At 39.5% G+C, this 6,662-nt stretch overlaps 1 protein-coding gene across 2 annotated transcripts in view; it reads left to right on the forward strand.

Annotated features, from left to right (window-relative positions):
• The window catches only part of Cacna2d1 (calcium voltage-gated channel auxiliary subunit alpha2delta 1), a 441,225-nt gene that overhangs the window by 190,707 nt on the left and 243,856 nt on the right, over window positions 1-6,662 (forward strand). The gene's annotated exons all lie outside the window — the stretch shown is intronic.

Genomic DNA, 6,662 nt, shown 5'->3' on the forward strand with positions numbered 1-6,662 from the left:
TCCTTGGTGACTGCCTGATGTGAAGTCACTGGAGTCTGTGCTCCTTGGTGACTGTGCACTGTGAAGTCACTGGAGTCTGTGCTCCTTGGTGACTGTCCACTGTGAAGTCACTGGAGTTGTGCTCCTTGGTAACTGCCCACCATAAATCTCTAATACTTTAGAGGAATAATGTTCAGAAGTCAGAAGTATATATCTCCAGACACAACAGCATGATTTTAAAGATGTATTTGTTTTCATTTTGATTAATGGGTTTTTTTTTCCCCAGCATGTATGTATGTGAACCACATATGTATCTAGTGAACGGGGAGGCCAGAAGAGGTGCCGAGTTCCCCGGAATCTGTCACTTATTTCCATTTTGCTAAGTCTATTAGAAATAGTTATGAGAATCTGTGTGCGTGCTGGGAACCAAACACAGGTCTTCGGGAAGGGCCATAGGTGCTGGTAACTGCTGAGCTGTCTCTTCAGCCATATTTGTGTCATATTAAGGAGCTGTTTTTTAAGTACCCTTAATAAACACAGAATAGATCATTATTACATAGATTCTCAATCCATGTATCCAGAAAATACATTTATAACCGTGCTATTTGACAGACACTTTTCTTGGGAACCATATTTTCATTCATACTGCCATCAATGCGAAAACAATGTTTTATATTTAAGGTCAGAAATCTTGGCTAACTCAGCGACTGCTCATTTCCATGCAGAATCGTGCGTCCTGATGCTATGTACTTATTACTAGCAGTTCGGGTTTGTTTTTTTTAATGTTGTTTCTCATTAGGTTTAACATGATGAATTGGAATTACAGAAAGGACTTTTTTTTAGGTTGTATTGTAAATGTTGGGCTGAAGTACAGAAATATACTTCATTTACTAATTTTCAGAAATAAAGAGGCAAGATGATTCGATCCCCACAGTGTGAACATTCGGCACTAGCTACACAGAGAGCGGTTTGGCAACGGCAAAGCATTTCACAGTCCCTGTTATTTTGGAAATAATGCCCTTTTCCATTTCTTGACTATAGGAAAGAATTAGAGCTGGGACTCGCTTGGCATATACACGTCACTGGCGTACATACAGCAACAAGCTCATTAGTGTTGGAATCCATCATCTTATAACTATTGGGAACAGGGAGAGAAAAACCAATCTGTTTGTTCCCTATTTCATATTCATGAGACTTCTTATAAAACGGTTTGATTGACACCCTTGGTATATGGTGTCTGCTTTCCTTAGATCAAGCTGGGGTTTGGGTTCACCTATCCGTCACCCCCACTCACGACCACAGCCTATTGTGGCTCGCTATCTCTCTCCAAGTTGTATGGTGATGAATTGCACACTTGGGGATTTTTAGGACATCTTAATCCCAGCTTGACAGAAATCTCTCTGATAAATAATCTAGCAGCCCCTATGCCCAATGCAAGTGGATCGGTGGACAGAGATTTATGATAGCTCCCGAGGAATGAAACATGGCAGGCAGGCTTCACGGGTGCGCCTGAGTCAAAGCACGGGCGCTGTTGCCTGCTTTCATTTTCCCCAGGATATTTGGTTGAGATGCATTTGTAGGTTTTCTTTAATGCTGTGTGTGTGTGTGTGTGTGTGAGAGAGAGAGAGAGAGAGAGAGAGAGAGAGAGAGAGAGAGAGAGAGGGAGAGAGAGAGATATGCATGTGTGTACACATATATAAATGTGAAATCATATATGAATTCTGTGAAATGACTTGTTGATTATTTTATATTACAAAATTACATCTTGCAAATCACTCTTAGAATCTTGTTTGGTATAAACTGTTTTTTTCTCAAAATTAATTTCAGTATCAAACAAAAGTTGTCTGTTTACACATGCATATTGTCTAAAGCTATACGTATGCCATATGATGACAAAAATTAAGCTAATTAATAAAGCATAACCTCTCATGTTATTTTGTGGAGCGAGATCATTCAGAATATACTTCCAGAAAAATAAGAAGTAAGATGCTGGTTTTAACTATGGTCACTGGAGTTTGCAATGGATCAAGTGAACTCATCACTCGTATTTGAGTTTTAGGTTTTTTGATGTTCTGATAAAATTTCATCTTCTCTACCTTCTTTTCCCTCCCTCTGAGCCCTCCCATATATCCCTCACACACTCTTTCAAATTTTGGGCTCAATTTTTTTTAGTAATTTTTGTTACATGCATATATGTGTCCACAACTGATTTTTTTTTAAATGAGCATTTTCTCAATAGACATAGAGCAGTGAACTTCTGTAGCGACGGTGGATGGTGATCGTGCTGATGAACGCAAGTGGCTGTGAGCTCATTTAATGCTGACGATTGCAGACAGTACTTGGGAGGCAGATGTGACAAACGGACTCAGAATATGAACAGGATTTGATCACTTGGATGATTGAAATGGTTTTTTAAAAACTAAAAACACTTGTGAAGGTCCCTGATATATGTTAATCTAGGTATAGTTTTACATTCTTCTCCAAACTGTGAGGGTATCACTTGTGTGACCACAAATTAGGAAAATATATCTCGAAAACAGTATACACTATGGAATGCTCTGTAACATTATTATAAATCAGGATATGAAAGGAGAGCTCATCTCAAAAGAGGATCTAAATACTACCTTTTATGGACATTACCTGAATTCATACGTTTATACTTATATATGCATATGTAATGTATATTTATTTATTAAGCTTTCAAACAGTGAAAACAGCGTTAAGGCTGCGATGTAAAACAGTCTTTTGAGTGGTGCTCCATTGTTGCACACAGCCAGTGACTTAGCAAAGGCTCCACAGCCGTTGTTTGTATACCTGGCAGCCATCTTTTCCTGCCCTTAAGGTTTGTGGCCCAGGTTCACAGCAAGCAAGGCTGCAAAACATTGCTGTTTGCTGTTAAAACTCAGACAGCTTTAGACGCCTCTTAGGCAACAGATGACCTTTCAAACTCAGTAAAGAAGAAGAAAGAAGGCAAGGATACCATTCATTTGTGTGTGAGCGTAGAGGCACAGAAAGCAGTCTACAGAAGGGATAGCGTTCTGATTTCCCAAGTGTGAGCAGAAAATTGAAACGCCGTTGCAATATTGTCACTGAAGAAGACTGGAGTTTTCTGGGAAAGCCTTAAGTAGGTTATTAAATTTCTGCTCAGCATCAATGTTTTCCTCTCCCTCAGCAGCTACCAGCAGGCGACTCTGTGGCCTCATTAAGACTAGAGCACAGGGTCAAAGATCAGAACTGCCTCTGCCCTGGTCATTAAAAAGACATAGAGCCTCCAAATTAGTGTACCCGTGTCCGAATTATTATATTATATAATTACTACATTATAACAATCAGATAGACTGGTCTTTAAAGCCTCAAATATTCTCTACCCACCAACAGTACAGTGATAGACGGTTACTGATTGACAAATGCTTTTATTGGCAGTGGTATTTGAATCTTTACAAAGTATATTCATTGTCGGTGGACTTTTGATTCATACAGAGGGCTGGGAGGATTGAGAGCAACCACTGTCAAGCACACATTGCTGGAGAGTAAACTGTGGGATGGAGAAGCAGAATTTTGCCTGTGATGCCAGCCTGCTAGATCAGGTTCAGGCATACTCAACTTCTCCTTCTGAGTCCTCTGACCATGGTCTCAAGCTGGCCGACGATGACTTAACTCTTTCTTTCTCTCTCAGCCCTCCTGTCCTTTGGGTTCCCTACTGCAAACCTTTTGTTTTTACTTTAATTTATTGTTTTAAGCTCTTGCTTGTTTTCTGCATAGGTGTGTTTTGCCTTGAAGTATGTCTGTTTACCATGCGTGTGCCTGCTGCCTAAGAAACCCGAAAAGAACAGTGGATCCCTGGAAGTGGAGTTACAGAGAGATGTGTGTGCCGCGTGGGGCTGTGAATCAAAGGGGTCCTCTGCAAGAGCAGCCAGTGCTCCTAACCACTGAGCCACATCTTCAACCCCACTAGTTAGAATAGCCGTTCCCAAGCTGTGGGTTCACGGTGAATTTTACACTTTCACTGTCTGTTATATTCATATGCATTAACCCACGACACACAACCCCACACACACACCAACACCCCCCACACCCACTCCCCCCCCCCACAACATACCAATGGCAGAATTAAAACTAGAAAACCATTAGCTTTCTGTCCGTCTCTCATGGTTCACTACATCAACTTCAAACTTCCTCATTGCCTAGTTTTCCTGATTCTCCTTTCTACATATCTTTGCTGTCCCTACATCTGTCTACAAATATGCATGTATACCCTATGGGCTAGGATCCACAGATGAGGGAGGGAGAGGGGTATTTTTTTTTTTTAATTTTTGAGATTTATGATCCTGCCTACTATTCTAAGTTCATTTATTTCACTGCTAATGTTGTGGCATTAGTTTTCTTTAGAGAGGAATAGTATTTCATTTCGTTGTCCATCCTCCCGCTTATGAGCAACTGACTTGGTTCTGTGACTTGCTGAAGTGAACAGCGTAGCAGTGAACATGGAGGAGCAAACTTTTCTGTGGCGGGATATGGGATTCTCTGGGGGACGGCTAGAAAGGAAGTAGCTAGGTCACACGGTGGTCCCATAGTGAATGACCTGAGGCATCACCGCGTGGGTTTCCACAGTGGCTGTTTTAGGGGCACCTCTGCAGCTGTGAGTGGGGCTCCTCACTCTCTCATGCTTCTTATCAGATCTCTTGGTTACAGCTGTTCTGACTTGGGCCAAGAGTTCTCTCAAAGTATCTTTAATTTGCATTTCCCTGATGACTAGGGATGTTGAGCACTACTTCAAACAATTATTAGCCAGATGTGTGTCTCTATTTTTTTTAACAGTCTATTTAATTTATTAGCTTATTTATTGGCTGACGGTTTTACTTGCTTGGCATTTAGCTACTACGTTTCATTGTAAATTCTGGATATGAGCTTCCTGTTGGAAGTGTAACCTGTAAAGATGTTCTCCCATTCTGTGGCTGGCTGTTGGTTCTGCTGTTTCCTGGCTGTACAGAAGCTTTTTATTTTCATGTAGTCCCATCTGTTGATATTGGGGGGCATTTCCCGTGCTAATGATGTTTTGTTCTGTAAGTTATTGGCCACCTCAGTGTCTTAAAGGGTACTCCCCATGTTTTCTTTTAGAAGTGACAGCATTTCAGGTTTTAAATTGAGGGTCTTAATTCATTTTGAATTGATTTTTGCACAAGGTGAAAGACATGAATCTAATTTCATTCGTCTCCTGGTAAAAATACAGTTTGCCGGTGCCATTTGTTGAATCCATTTGACTCTCTGTCTCTGTCTCTGTGTGTGTGTGTGTGTGTGTGTGTGTGTGTGTGTGTGTGTAATTGCATTACTTTTTGGCAAGGCTATGTATCTGTTTATCTAAAGATTAGATTGTGTACCATAAGACAGCGAAATGTGTAAATTTATAAGAAATTACCAAAAAAGGAAAACTTAGTATGAATGTGTTTGGGGTTAAAAAAAAGTAAAAAATCATTTCCAAATTTCTGCCCACTAGTGTAAAATGTTTAAAAATAGAGGTTTCCCTGTGATCAGCATATATTGTATGAAAATTATTTTCAATAAAAATATATACAATAAATAATATAAAGTAGAGGTTTCAAAAGTGATTAAAACCTTGTTCTGATTCCCAATAGGTTTGTTGTAAAGTTCTCCCACAGAGAAACCCAATACTTTAATGAGTATTAAAGGTGAATTACTTAAAAAATCTATGTTCCATAGTCCCCAAACTCATACTCATTTATGACAGAATAAACCAAATTACTTTAATACTTAGTGTTTATCATCAAAAAATATAGCCTAACAAGACATTTTCTTTTTATTATTTTTCTAAATTGTATGTTTTTTTGCCATTATTATGGGCCATTGTAACATATTGCATGCATGTAAAAAAAAAGCATGCACAAAGTGGTAAATATTTATGTATTTGACCCTATAATGCAAATGGATAATTACAGGCCATTAAAGAAAAGTAAACTGTAAAAGTAATAAGAATATAAAATATTTCATATTATATATAATATTTCATATTATATATAATATTTCATATTTTATATATATTATATATACATAAAAATATGTCATTGTTTGAATGAGTTGAGTGGCTGGGGAGATGACTCAGAGGTTAAGAGCTATACTACTCTTCTGAGGACCTGAGTTCAGTTCCCGGCACCCGTGTCAGGTGACTGACAGTTGCCTGTAACTCCAACTCCAGAGGACCCATCACCTTTGGTGTCCACCTCCACTGCACTTCCAAGCATGAACCCATGTGCCAACACCAACACGGACACACATAATTAAGATAAAGCAAACCAGGTCTTAAACATTGTGCTTGAGCAGGTTGCGAACACAGGGAGCGTGGCGCCAGGGACTACCGAATAGTCTGAGTAGGAGCGTGTCTGCATTCCTGTGAAGACAGGCAAGAGAATCCAAACCCTTTGTTTTTAATGCTGTAACTGTGATGACAAGTTAAGAAGCCATCTTCATTGCAGACTGGGAATTCAGTGGGTTCTTTACAAACCAAGCTTTCATAGTGAATAAAATACATGCGCGGATTATATGCAAGATATACATGCATGGATGTATTTGTGTGTACCTGTATGTATGTATATGTGTGTGTGAGAGAAAGAGAGAGAGTGGGAGGGAGAGAGGGAGAAGAGAGAGAGAGAGAGAGAGAGAGAGAGAGA

Source organism: Microtus ochrogaster, chromosome 26, assembly GCF_000317375.1.
Source record: "Microtus ochrogaster isolate Prairie Vole_2 chromosome 26, MicOch1.0, whole genome shotgun sequence".
Lineage (NCBI taxonomy): Eukaryota > Metazoa > Chordata > Mammalia > Rodentia > Cricetidae > Microtus > Microtus ochrogaster.